Here is a 13,809-nt window from a genome sequence, read left to right as displayed (position 1 = left end):
GATATCCCCAAAGAAAGAAATCCAAAGGAGTTAAGTCCGGTGATCGTGGTGGCCAAATTTGCGTAGTACTTCCCAGACCAATCCATCTGTTTGGGAATCGCTCATTTAAGTAATTCTTTATTTGTCGAGATCGATGTGCCGGGGCCCCATCTTGCTGGAACCACATTATTTCCTGAATATTATGAGGTACATTTCTTAAAAGATTTGATAACTCAGTTCGAACAAAATCTAAATAGTTATTACCATTTAAATTTTCCTCAAAGAAATATGGTCCCACAATGTAATCATCCACAATGCCAGCCCAGACATTAAGCGACCATTGACGTTACTGGAACTCCTTATGTCTTTTCCAGTGTGGATTAACATCTGCATAATAATGCATATTATGCCTATTAACGTCACCTCTATTGGTGAAGGTGGTTTCATCGCTGAACAGTACCTTTGCAACGAATGCTGGATCTGCTTCCACCTGGCCTTGCACCCAGTTGCAGAAAGCTAAATGTCGAGGATAATCAGTCTCTTCTAATTTTTGAAGCATGTGAATGTGATAGGGATGGAATTTTTGAGCCTTCAGGATTCGATTGGCCGTTGATTTTGAGATACCATACCTTTTTTCTATTTCTCTTGTTGACATATGAGGATCCACAATAGCAGCTGCCACAACAGCTACAGATTTTTCTTCACTAGTACCTGATTTTCGTCGCTCTCTTTTTAGACTTCCGTTCTCAGCTCTGGTGCAAAACCTTTTGATAGTCTTCCTATCAGGATGACGCCTGTTCGGATATTTTTCAGCATAAAAGCGCGCTGCTAGTGAATAATTATGCTCAGCTCGACTAACTTGGCGAATCATATCAACAATTTCATTAGGCGGATAATCGCCCATGATTACGGTTTACAGAAAAAAAAGACAGAAAAAAATCTAAAATAACCGTTAAACTACTACAAATAACAGAAATCCAAAGATCTTGTTATTGCTCGAGACAACATCAAAATTTCTTACTTTATGAAATAAACATTGAGTATAACTAGATTAAATGACAATCTGCCTTCCGCATGAAAATTAAGAATCTTCCAGTTATTCAAGTGAATAAAAGAAACTAAAACGAAACATGGGTTACATAAATAGAAATTGACAACTTTTCAGGTACTACTAAAACAAATGACAATCTGCCTTCCGCATGAAAAATAAGAATCTTTCAGTTATTCAAGTGAACAAAGCAAACTGGCTGGATGCTTAATTACATCTGGCCTTTGTTGGCATTCAGTTATTTACATGGTCCAACAACTGCTGACTAATATCGGCCCTTTTCAGGGCCAATGACGTGTGAAATCCATTCGGACCTCCACGCCGTACACGTCGGTTAACACTAATGTTGAAGGTAAATCTTTAACCCTTAACCTGTAACCCAGGGTCTACAAGACCCTGCCGCAAGTGCAAGAGCAAGTGATTTTTCCATAGATTTTTCCACTTTCTTCAAGTAAGAAATGTATAAAAAAAATTATTTTTCCCGAAATATTTAATTGGGATTTGTAGTTGAGGGTTTTAGGAAGCTTCATGAATTTCTGCAGATTTTTCAAAGCACTTTTACCGTTTAAAAAAGGCACAGGATCTAAAAGACCATGGTTTACAGATTTAAGGTGCCGAAACAAAGGGCTACGGAGTAAGGGTTAATTTTCATAAAATGGTCCTTTAGTCCATTATATAGTCCATAAATTGGTCCTAACTAGTTTTCTTCATTGGGAGTTTGCTTTTATGATCACACAAAATTCAGACCCGTAAAATTTCCTCCTCTTTCTAATTCCTTGAAATGACCTTGAAGGTCATGATCATGGTCATTAAGTAACCCTCGCCGAACCTCACAACTTTGGTGTCGAACATTTTTGCAAGAGCACATATTTTTTAAGATGTTTGGATTTCATCTTGACATGATCTTGACATTGAGGTCACCGTCAAGGTCATATTCGGACGTAAAATTTCTTCCTCTTTCCAATTGCGGTGTGAAAAAAGGGGCGTTCCATTTGAAAATTTTGACTTGACCTTGAAATGACCTTGACGGTCATGGTAACGGTCATGGTCAAGGTCACTGTTGGATGCCCCCCTCGAAACCCTACAACTTTTGTCTAAAACTTTTTCTTCTAGGATGTGTAGTTTTCGAAATATTTGGGGTGGGCAATTAAAATGGGACACCCTGTATATATATATATATATATATATATATATATGTAATAAAAGAGTGTAAAAAGATAATAAATAATAGATAGTGGATAATAAATTAGTAGTAAATTAAATTATTGTATAAAGAAGTAACTAGGGAGGAGGTAGAGTTGAATAGCGGAAAGAAACAAAAAAACATTTATATAAAGATAAAGAATATTAATTTTGGAGATTAAATGTATATATAAATAGTATGTTTTTTTATTTTTTGTTTTAATAAATTAGTTTATATCTATAATTTACAAAATTAATATTTTTCTATATAAACATACACACTATAAAACATTTATTAGGTGTTGGAATTAATTCGTAGCGTTTTACAAAGTATTTATAAGTTTTAAAAGTACTTTCATTAATGTATTTTTTAATGCTCATGTGAAATAAATAACATTCTTTCATTAAAAAACGCTACGAATTAATTCCAACACCTAATATATATTTTTTTAGATGTTATAATTTATATGCAAGTTTTTTTAATTTCTTTAATATTATTAGTGTCATTATATAAACATATATTAATTATATTAATAATAGTTGATTATGATATATTTTTTGCAATAAATTTTTTAAGATTAATTTGGAAAATTTGGGAGATTATTAATATTTCAGATTGATTGCGATGAAAATCCGACAACCATATCGGCACGTAATTATAATTTCTGAAATTAATTTATTTATATGAATGTATATATATTAGTTCAACATCTCAACACTCAGATCGTAGTATCGCTTCGTATTTTAATAATAATGTTATTTAATATAAACGATTTTGTTTCTTATTGTTTATATACGCACGCTGAAAAAATGCATAACTCTTTATACATATCGGTTATTGCGAAGAATATTGCTAAGGTTTCGGTGATCTAAAGGCTCAGGACGCTCGCATGGAATGCAAGAGATCTGAGTTCGACTCCCGGCCGAGGCAATATTTTTCGCAATAAGTTTATTACAGTTTTTTAAGATTAATTTGGAAAATTTGGTAGGATTATTAATATTTCAGATTGATTGCATTGAAAATCCAACAACCATATCATGTAATTATCATTTCTGAAATTAATTCATTTATATGAATATATATATACATATATATTAGTTCAACATCTCAATACTCAGAACGTAGTAGCACTTCGTATTTTAATAATAATAATAATTGAGTTATTAGTATTGAATATATTGATAATTACGAGGATAAATCAATAAGTACCTGTGATAATAATGAAGACGCAAGCTTTTCAAAAATTTTTTTTATTTTTCAACATAATCCCCTTTTAGTAGGATACACTTTTTCCAACGTTTCTGCCATTTTTTTAACCCCTCAGAAAAATACGATTTGTCGAACTCTGCAAAAAGGCCTCTGTTTCGGTAATGACCTTCTCATTCGATGAATTTCTTTCCACCGAGCTATTTTTTCAAGTTTGGAAACAAGAAGTCACAGGAGGCTAAATCCGGAGAGTACGGTGGATGCGGCAACAATTCGTGGCGCAATTCGACCAATTTGGCTGTGGCGACTGTGGAGGAGTGACCCGGTGCATTCCTAATGGAATAATACTTTTTTTTTTTGCAAATGGGGACGTTTTTTTTTCAATTCAACATCTAATCGACCCAATAAGTCAGCATAGTACTACCCCATGATAGTTCTTCCTTTCTCTATGTAGTCGATGAAAATCACGCTTTGCGCATTCCAAAAAACAGTGGTCATCACTTTTCCGGCCGATGGAACTGTCTTAGCCTTCTTCGGAGCACGTTCGCCGCGTAAGATCCATTGTTTTGACTGTTGCTTAGTCTCTGGTGTGTAATAATGAATCCATATTTCGTCAACGATTACGACTCGACGCAAAAACTCGTTCGGATTGCGCTTGACTAGCTCCAAACACTGCTTTGAAATTGATAACCGCATCCGCTTGTTGAGCAATCGCGGCACCCATCGGGTCGACAGCTTTTTCCCAAGTTATCATGCAAAATATTGAATGCCGTTCCGTACGACACTCCTACGGCCTCTGTTACTTCATGCACTTTTGTTCGGCGATCAGCGAGAATCATGTCGTGGACTTTTTCAATGATTTCCTCAGTAACCACGTCTGCCGGGCGACCTGGGCGCTCCTCATCAAAAACAGACAAACGACATTTGAATTCGTTGAAATATCTGATGGTTGTTATAGATGATGCAGAGTTCCCCTAAACGGCATCCAACTTCGTTTTTATTTCTTCGCACGTTTTTCTATCCAAAAAGAAGAAATCACGGATCGATATTGCTCTTTTTTCATTGTATTGGAAAACATCAAATACGCTCACTACGAATTGCTGTCAAATTCTATTGCATGAATCACTTTGAAATTTTATATGGCGTCATTTGAAAGATGGTAGTACACGATGGTAATGCCAATTTGTATCAGCAACGTCGTCTATCTTGAAACACGGGTACTTATTTATTTGCCCTCGTATATATACTATTATAGTACAGGTAAGAATAGAATTTTATTTAATTTATTATTTAATTTTCAAGGTTTGTGAGAGAGTATTAGGGTTGGATTTATTAGTAATGATTATGATTCGTTTTAGAGGTAATGACTTTATTATATATTTAATTTTAGAAAGTTTTAAAAGAGAAGGTAAGATAAATAAGGATTTAAAAGAGAAAGTATAAAAAAAAATTCATTTTTTTATATTATTGATTGTTTTTATTTATTAATTTATTAATTGATTTTGTTTTATTAAAATATTTTTTACAGAGTAATATAATTTCTTATGAGTTAATAAAAATTAATAAAGAATTTCATATAATAAAGTTTATTATAATAATTATATTTATAAATTTTATAATTATATTTGATAATTTAATTATTATATTTTATTATAATTTATGTTATTTATTTAGTTTTATATTAATTTTTATATTTATGTGCAAGGATACTGAATGATTCAATATTATAATAAATATGGGCTATAATTATTATTCAATAATGTGATGTTGAAATAATAGATTTTGTGTTTAATATTTATATAAAAAAAGAAGCATGAAACCACAGCACTGGATGTTGTTTGTGAAATTTAATTATTCATTACATTAATAAAAAATCTTTAAACGTTTCGGCCACCTTCAATAAAATCTGGCCATCTTCAATAAAATCACAAATATTAGTAAAATGCAGAATTTACATATAGCTAACATTGAATTCAGCCGTCGTATAATATAAGTATGTATAAATGTGTTCTTTCATTTTGTTAAGGTGCATTGTACAACAATGTTATAGCGCCATCATGGCATTATCATGTTGCAAATTATGTAGAACAAGAATTCTCCAATTCTAATTTAAAAATTAAACTATCATTAATAACTTCTAGTCAATTTTATTAAATCATCACCTGTTTTACAGATAAAATGATGAATCTTACTTCCCTCACGCAGATGGAAATTTCTCATGACATTGTGTATTATTATTCGTTATATCGTATGTGTTACCGCTATTTATATATGTGTCAAAAGTTTAGATTGTTCTAGAATTATTTATTAAGTGTGAGAGAGATCTTTCTTTATTTAGAAAAAACAGATAAACGTTAGGCAAATCTTCAGTGTCACTTTGCTTATTAATACTACTTATTTGGCTTTTTATGTATATCATTTCAGAAATTCTTCTTTTAAATAATGATTTTTCCGTATCTAAAATTCTAATATTATCCCAATCTAATTCGTGCATCTCATTCAATTGGTGGCGAAACCTGACCACTGACATCTCAGAGGTAGGATCTTCTTATGGGGGGGGGGGGAGGAGGTATGTGATGATAATTTTTCATGGGTCATGTTCTTTCGGGATATTTTAGTAAATTTATATTATTAGTGATCTAGGAGACGATTGTTATTTTTAAATAAGGATATAGTAAGTAATTTGCCCACAGTTATAATATGGTGATTTTTATTTTGTATTATAAATTTTTCTTTCGATAAATTTATCATTAAATTTTATCGGGAAGATAATGATATTGATAAGAATTTTAATTGAGATGTGGGGATATATTTAATATTAATTTGTTTTTTTTTAGGGGGGCTTATCCATTGTATTTTTTTTTATATGTTTATCACGGGAAAATATTTATTATGAAAATAAAATTTATAATTCCAATTTAAAAGAATATATAATTTTAATTATACATTTTTTTCTCTCTTAATATATTTATTAAATTTAATTATATTTATATAATTTTTATAAAATGATGTAAGTAATTTAGAGTAAATAAATGGCGTATATAAAATTTAAGTAGTTTAAAGAAAATATAAATTTGTGAGATTAAGGATACTCTATATTATTATTTTTTGAGTCTTGAATTATTTTAAATGTATTATTTTTTTGTATGTATTTTACATATTTATAATTTTAGGTATGGTAAGATTTTATTATTTAGATTTAATAATTATTTTAGAATGATTAGTTTTTGAATTTAATACTGTAAATTTGAAATTTATTATATTAATTGATTGAATTTCTATATTATTTATTAAATTTATTATATTATAATAATTTCTTCAATTATATTATAGAATAGTATTTATTATTATAGAATTATATTATATAATAGAATATTATATTGTGAAATATGTATAGAATAATATATATAAGTTTAGAAAGGTACATAAATCGATTTAATTATTTATTGTGTTATTTACTTTATCAATAATTTTAATATTAATTAGACCAAATGTAGTTAGAATTTTAATTGGATAGGATGGGTTAGGAATGGTTTCTTATCTATTGTTTAGTTATTTATTATCATCTTATTATTATATATCTTATTATTATATCTTATTATTATATATCTTATAATTCTGGTATGGTTACAGTTTTATGTAATTTAATTGCTGATGTTGAGATTTTAATAACAATAAGGATAATAATAATAATTGAAAGATGGAACTTAGTTATCTTTAAGGGAGAGGGGGGGGGGAGATAGAGCATATACATATACTTGGACGATTAAAATTGTCTTTGCTGTTATGTATAGAAAGATATTGTTTTTAAAAAACTCAGTAATTTATATATACAAAAAATATGCAATACATATTTTTAAGATCTATATTATATGTTAAAACTGATAAAATACAGATATATTTATAACGATATATAACATAATTTATTTTTTATAATGAAATATCATATTTACATTTACAATAACAATCGCTTTAAGAAAAATAATAATATGACTTAATATATATCAAATAAACTTAATTAATTAAAGTATATATTGCAGATAAGTTAGTATTTATTTTTACAAAAAATGTGTGTGTGATTTGATACGATAATATTTAGAACATAATTACATATTATGCAATGCCAAGTAAATACATTTAGTCTTATTTTTTTAATTCAGTAGAAGAAAAAAATTGAAAAAGAAACGAAAAAATATTTTATAACAAGATTTCCGAATTTTCGCGCATGCTTAAGCATTTATATGTATATATATTTGGAATAAATATGTAAATTTTATTATATTTACCTGTCTTGTATTTTTGTGCCCAATTTTTTATTTTTTTTTCCATCATTAAAAGTTTATATCCTCAAATGTTTATATCATTAAATGAAGGTTTCTGCATACAAAATATGATTGTATTTGAATTCTTTTTAGAAAGCAGTTTTATAAGGCATTTCGTTTACTGGATATGTAACCAATATTTAATAATTCTGAAGAAGATATATATATATATATATATATATATACAAAATTTGAATCAGATTAGTTCATGATTATGTGCAATACCTGAATGATTCGTCTTTTCAAAACGGCAAATACGGATTACTTCAAATCAGCAACTTCGCCGACAGGCAGACCGTCGTACCTAAAAACCTTTGTATACATTTCTTATATTGTGTATCACTACTGTTCGACTTTCTTAGCCTAGGTTAAATTCGTATATTCTATAATATTTATATGTGTAGTCGTAATCGAGATCGATTATAAAACTAAATGTCGCTTAAAATATAAACAAATCAATCATTCGAAAGTTTCCTCGTCGCAAATAATATAAGACCACAGAAGAAAATCACTTTTTGGTATCACAAGAGCTGGCTTCAATAGAACTTTTCCATCTCGCGAAACATTCTCTCTTTCGCTTGACTAACACTATCCTTAATAGACACGCGATTGAAATTACTCGCTGGTGCTAGTCGGTATGTGTGTACAAAAGGCGAACAGCGCAGAGTTAACTCTCACGCGGTTACTCTCGCTGGAAAAATCGAAGATCAAAGCCTTCGGAAATTATATTGGCTGGACGACGAAGTCGCCAGTGACGGGAACGCGTCTCCGATACGCTCGCGTTCACTCGTAAAGCGCCGAACGCGTATTCCCTGGCTTTTATTTCAAAGACATTTCATTGCCGTTTTACTGTCATCCTATCTCAAATTTCCTGGAGCAAGTTGCGTGAGGTTGATACCAAGCTGATCCTCACGCATGAGCGACGTCTGTCCTCGCGGAGAGCTTTATATCCCGTGATAAAAAGCCGAAATAATTTAGCTTGGTAAATCATTCCGAAACGCTGATGACGCAAAAACAACGAGAATCTTAACGAAGTTATATATTAGAGTAACTATTAAATCTTTCTTAAACGTTTCCTGCAATTATCTAGAAGATAAGAATTAAACGTTTGCATTTAAATCAGGTTTCCTAACTTTGCGCAGAGCATACGAAAACAGGTCCAACGTCTTTTTCTGCTTTTATCGATATTTAAGTTTGTAATAGTTAAAAATATAATTTTATTATACGATCCAAGTTTAGATAACAATAAGATATTTATATAATTTATAGCCTCTTATCGGGTTGTGTAATGCAAGGAGCGTGCTCTTAAATTAAAAATAATTAGTACGGCGTATATATATTTAAAAAAAATATCTCGCATGCAGAATTAATTTGCAGAAAACTTATTTTTCGTGATACGTCAACCACGCGGTGGTAAAATATAGCAGTGCGCAAATTCATTTATTAGATTCTGAATACAGCTTCGCGAAAGGAAAAATACGCGAGACATTCTCGGAGATAGTCGATGGACCCTTCTCGAATACATCGCGAGTACATGAGTCGAAGTATTGCGCGTTATCTAAATTTATTTATTAAGCGCTATTATAATTCTTACAATTGCTTATCGCTCGACCTCCCGTTGCCGTGGTGGAAAGCATAACTCAGACTATCTCGCTTCTCCGCGCGCGCCACGGCAATGTTTTCCCTCCGCCAGACCTTTAACGTTAAATGGAATTCTGTCGGTATGCCATAAGGCGGACTATCGGGATGAGCTTTATCGTATCGTACGAGTTATAATACGAGCTTGGCGTGATAGATGAATCACCGCAATCGTTGCCTCGTTTCCAGAATATATATACCTACGAACGCCGACGAGCGCGCGATTCGCGGCGTGAGAAATTCGACTTGGACGTCGACGCGGCTATCGATCAAGCATTCCAAAACTACACGGGAGTGCAAACTTCACTTGTAGCATATGACTTTAATAATATCATGCAATTATATATGAATTTACGTGTGCGAATGAAATATATTTATCCATTTATTTGCTTCTATATTACCTATATATACGAATATTTCGCAAATGTCAATGTTTGACATTGAAGGAAAGATTCACGAATTTGCAATTAAAATTTGTTATTAATTAATTTATCCAATTAGATTGCTAGAATGTACTACAAGCAAACAATAAAAAAAATGAAGCAAATATTAAAAATTAATATCGATATGGAAATTTTTTAATTGACAGATCGATAGATACATATATTTAAGCGTAGTTTTTTTATACGATTTCGTGAATTATATAATTTAATAATTATAACTGCAATTCCGAAATTTGTATTAAGATTTCAAAGCTTCTAATTAAAGATTTTGATTTTTTGCGTGCAGTACACTCTAGCAATCTTCCGCAAATTAATATAGATAAATTTAAATTGCTGATATATATATAATAAATTTTAATTGCAAATTCTTGAGTCTTTTTTTTAATGGCATTATGGATGTTTGTGGAATGCTTGCTATACAAGTAAAAAAATGAATAAATATATGTTTCATTTGGATACATAAAAATATAACTGCACGATATAATCAAAATTATATAAATTATTTAATATACACTCTGCGAGTAAAGTGCACTTCGAGTTTCGCTGTTAAGATATTGTACGGTGTTTTTAAATAACTCAATTATTAGTCGACATTATCGAAAACTATTCATCGCGATGATATGGATTTTGCGATGGTACAAGTTGTGACAACAGTGTCCGTGCGTAAATCATCGCTCTAACATCACGGATCGTTACGTTCACAGTTATAGCGCTGAAAACACTCGTTGTTCTTCGAGGCCATTAGACAAGAAGATTTCATCCGAGCGGCGGGTGTTGCAGCAGTGAAACAATTTCCAGTATAGTTTCCAAGTGCCTAACATTACTAGCTGAAAATTTTTGTCACGCTCACAAGGGGATGGGATGCACGCACACGCACACGAACACAAATACGCACACGCCCACATGCCCGGAGATTGATCGTGTGTGCGTTGTTAAAGTCGTTAGCAACGCGAGTTAACCGAGTCACAGCGTTACGGCGGCACTGCCGTCTTTATTGAATTACAACTTAGACACATCCGGATGCAAGGTACATGGATGCCGGGTTTATGCCGCGCGGATTAGCATGCAAATTCGCCGCATTGAATTTCATAGTTTCGACAGCTGTAACAACCGAATAGATTCGTCGTGACGCGACGCGACGCGGACAGGCACCGACGACGATGGTCTACCGATCCCCTCTAGTTGCCGTCTCCTGATAAGCGAATTGTTTCGCCGGATCGTGCTATAACTGAGCGCAGAATAACTCGATCCAATGGCTGCACTATCAGCGAGATTAATACTTGGTTCCTAATGAAAACTTTTTTCTTTCTCAGCGTCTTAACGTCCTTACAATCTTCACACGCGGAGCCCCCTTTTATCACTTCCATGGATCTTCCAGTTTCATTACATCGTTTCGCAATAGAACTTAAACGCGTCCCGTCGTCACAAAAAACAAAACTCTAATCAGTGATGTCGATGAAATTAGTTTTTACGAGATCATTCATTGTCGTCTGTTGCGAAATGGAAATAATTTTGAGAGCGCAGGGGAGTTAAATTAATATTCTAACGGCGAAAGAACAACTTACAATATTTCCGGCGCACAACGCGCCGATTTAATTACGCAAATAGGGAAGGGACGAGAGAGAATGCGATATCCCTCGTATTCCAATAACTCGTCATTGGCCCGATCAAATTTACTGCCGCGCGTGTGTATCGATGCCGCCGCGAAACCGCGAACGTATGTTGCTAAAGTATGTTGAGCAAAATTCAATACCGCCCAACCACGGGGAGAGCCGTTTGGTGAACCCATATTTATCGTCGACGCTGAGCCTTGCCTTGCCTTGCCTTGCCTTGCCTTGCCTTGCCTTGCCTTGCCTTGCCTTGCCTTGCCTTGCCTTGCCTTGCCTTGCCTTGCCTTGCCTTGCCTTGCCTTGCCTTGCCTTGCCTTGCCTTGCCTTGCCTTGCCTTGCCTTGCCTTGCCTTGCCTTGCCTTGCCTTGCCTTGCCTTGCCTTGCCTTGCCTTGCCTTGCCTTGCCTTGCCTTGCCTTGCCTTGCCTTGCCTTGCCTTGCCTTGCCTTGCCTTGCCTTGCCTTGCCTTGCCTTGCCTTGCCTTGCCTTGCCTTGCCTTGCCTTGCCTTGCCTTGCCTTGCCTTGCCTTGCCTTGCCTTGCCTTGCCTTGCCTTGCCTTGCCTTGCCTTGCCTTGCCTTGCCTTGCCTTGCCTTGCCTTGCCTTGCCTTGCCTTGCCTTGCCTTGCCTTGCCTTGCCTTGCCTTGCCTTGCCTTGCCTTGCCTTGCCTTGCCTTGCCTTGCCTTGCCTTGCCTTGCCTTGCCTTGCCTTGCCTTGCCTTGCCTTGCCTTGCCTTGCCTTGCCTTGCCTTGCCTTGCCTTGCCTTGCCTTGCCTTGCCTTGCCTTGCCTTGCCTTGCCTTGCCTTGCCTTGCCTTGCCTTGCCTTGCCTTGCCTTGCCTTGCCTTGCCTTGCCTTGCCTTGCCTTGCCTTGCCTTGCCTTGCCTTGCCTTGCCTTGCCTTGCCTTGCCTTACCTCGCCCTGCTTCGCAAATGCAGCACGAGTTGCCGGTAAGCGGCTTGCTAACGCGATTCTCGTTCGTATATAGGTTAAGGCACGTGAGTACGGTACCGACTTTCGCGTAAAAGCGAAACGCCCTTACGGGCTCGTGGCACGAGCCCGAATTCGCGTAGTATGCTCTTAGCATGCAAGCGCAAGTACGGGGAGATCATGCACACGACTCGCTCGTATATTTCACCAACGCTAACTTTCGTGCCGTTATGTTGGTCGTTATTTGTGTGCGTTCGTGGCTACTAAACTTGTACGTCGAATCATACTGTAATAATGTACCCAAAGAAGATATCTTAATCACTTTTGGGTATCTCTATCCCTTAATATTTCCTTTATTTATTCTGCATCTCTCTTCTAGCGACCTGAAGGGTATCTCCGATTTCGTTTCACATTTCTTCGATTTCTACTACAATTAGTAAAATTATACTCGTAAAATTATTCATAAGTGATTACGTCAGTTTCGGAATCAAAGATGAATATTATTTAAGAATTATAAATTATGAGTGTAAAAACTCTAATAATATTCAAAAAATTTTGTATAAAATTTACATCGTGTAACACAAATGCAGCCAGACAATTATAAAAAAAAAGGATAGACAGACAAAGCTCTTTCATATTAAATTCATATGCTTTCCATTATCTCTTTTGAATATTTTCTATTTTTCTCATTCAATGTGTTTTTTCATAGAATTTTTTTGGCAGTTTTATTCATGTCACGCCAACCTTTTCTTCATTATTTTTAAACGTCCGACAATATCGGAATTTTAACGAAGTATACTACGAGAAGCTACAACGAGAATCTTTTTATAGGACGAGTAAATGAAAGAATCTCTCACAATCATCTATACATTGATCCTCAAGTATTTAAAAGGCGCGCACACATACATAGCAAGAAATAGAAAATACAATATATCATTGTATTTCCGCGCTACTCAGAGAAGAATTTAATTTTATAGGATTGCAAGTGGTATAAAATAGAACATTGGATAATAAACAATTCGTATAATGTATAATGTGTTTACGGAATTTATGTATGTATTTAAGCTATAGTAATGAGACAAAGAAATTAAATGAAATCTATTTACACGATAGATTAAGTTTCTCTAAAATGTTATGACAAATAGTATATTTTATTTTCCCGCGAAATTATTTTTAAACGTTAAGCCATCGAATAAACCGGTACAATAGCCAGAGCTTTTATTCGATATCGAGCAATCGATGAAATTCCAGATATAACACGATGGAAAATAGACTGAGCAATTTTGTTCGAGGTATTTTGATCAGAGATTGCATCAGGAATAATATGCAAAGTCGATTGTACGATTGCTAAACGCAAGCTCGTACAGCTAGGAAAGATAAGTTGCAAGTTGCATCAACAGCATATTGTATACGAATATTGTCATAATCGAGGATCTGCCGGCGATTTTCTTGGCTA

At 33.8% G+C, this 13,809-nt stretch overlaps 1 pseudogene; it reads right to left on the bottom strand.

The window, feature by feature from the left end:
• Positions 1-3,749: 3,749 nt before the first annotated feature.
• Positions 3,750-13,521, bottom strand: LOC147906462 (histone-lysine N-methyltransferase SETMAR-like; annotated as a pseudogene).
• Positions 13,522-13,809: the final 288 nt, after the last annotated feature.

Source organism: Acromyrmex echinatior, unplaced genomic scaffold (assembly GCF_024713525.1).
Source record: "Acromyrmex echinatior isolate Ae372 unplaced genomic scaffold, ASM2471352v2 Scaffold30, whole genome shotgun sequence".
NCBI classification, from domain to species: domain Eukaryota; kingdom Metazoa; phylum Arthropoda; class Insecta; order Hymenoptera; family Formicidae; genus Acromyrmex; species Acromyrmex echinatior.
This window is presented reverse-complemented; position numbering and strand designations above follow the sequence as displayed.